This window comes from Grammomys surdaster, unplaced genomic scaffold (assembly GCF_004785775.1).
Source record: "Grammomys surdaster isolate TR1022 unplaced genomic scaffold, NIH_TR_1.0 258, whole genome shotgun sequence".
Taxonomy (NCBI): domain Eukaryota; kingdom Metazoa; phylum Chordata; class Mammalia; order Rodentia; family Muridae; genus Grammomys; species Grammomys surdaster.
Window position 1 is genome coordinate 1068563 of NW_021604699.1, and position 911 is coordinate 1069473.

The 911-nt window shown below is 48.2% G+C and overlaps 1 non-coding gene across 1 annotated transcript; it reads right to left on the reverse strand.

Annotated features, from left to right (window-relative positions):
* Positions 1-203: 203 nt before the first annotated feature.
* LOC114627811 lies at positions 204-346 on the reverse strand. The gene has a single exon (XR_003712405.1). It is a non-coding gene; the product is annotated as a small nucleolar RNA SNORA48 (small nucleolar RNA).
* Between the last annotated feature and the right edge of the window lie 565 nt (positions 347-911).

Consider the following 911-nt stretch of genomic DNA (forward strand, 5'->3'; position numbering starts at 1 on the left):
AGTGTCCAGTGACCACGGACATTGACACTGAGCCCTGTCACTGCATAGCCACAGGCTTGGCTCTCAGTGGCAGCTCATGTTGGGACCTCACCATGGCTCTAAGTGGCAGGGCTGGCCACTCATAATGGGCTACTCCTCTCCGCCTCAGGGCTCCAGCTCCATCTCTCTTTATAACACTCACACCGCTCCACTTCCCTTGAGTTTTATGAATCTTAGGCATAAAACAGCTTTGGCCACCAAGCCAGACATCAAGATAGGATGAGCAAAAGACTGCCAACTGCTCTGCCACTGACTGATATAAGAACACCACCACCAACAAGGTGTCTCTTTGTCCACTGCTGAGGGCCGGGGATGGGGGGGGGAGTCACAGATGCTTAATGTTCCTCTTATAGTTTGTTAAGTTTGACATTTGTCATCTCTGTACATGAAAACCTATGATATGGTTGTTATCAAATGTCTAGTGCATGCCAGGCACTGTGCTGAGCACCCAGGGGCCTTGTGAATGAGATGGACAAGATTTCATTTCTGCCCCCACTGAAACAAAGGGTTCACACTTAGGAGTGTCAATAGCAGCTGCCATTTATCTGTTTGTACTCTGTGTCAGACACTGAGCACAATAACTGATTTTCAAGCAGTCTTTGGAACAGAGAGGTTTTGGTTTTTAAAGGAATTGGCTATAATTGCTGGGGATTAAAGTGTAAAGCCCCCAGTGAGTGTCAGCCCACAGCAGTGGTCTGGGAAATCCAACTCCCATAGCCATAACTCAGGCATCTGATTCTTAGTATCACACATTGATGTGTTTGAGTATTTTGTCTTCTGTGTATTCGTGTGCACCATATGCATGCTTGGTGCCCTTGGTGGTCAAGGAGGGCATCAGATGCCCCAGCCCTGGACTTCCAGTTAGTGGCCTC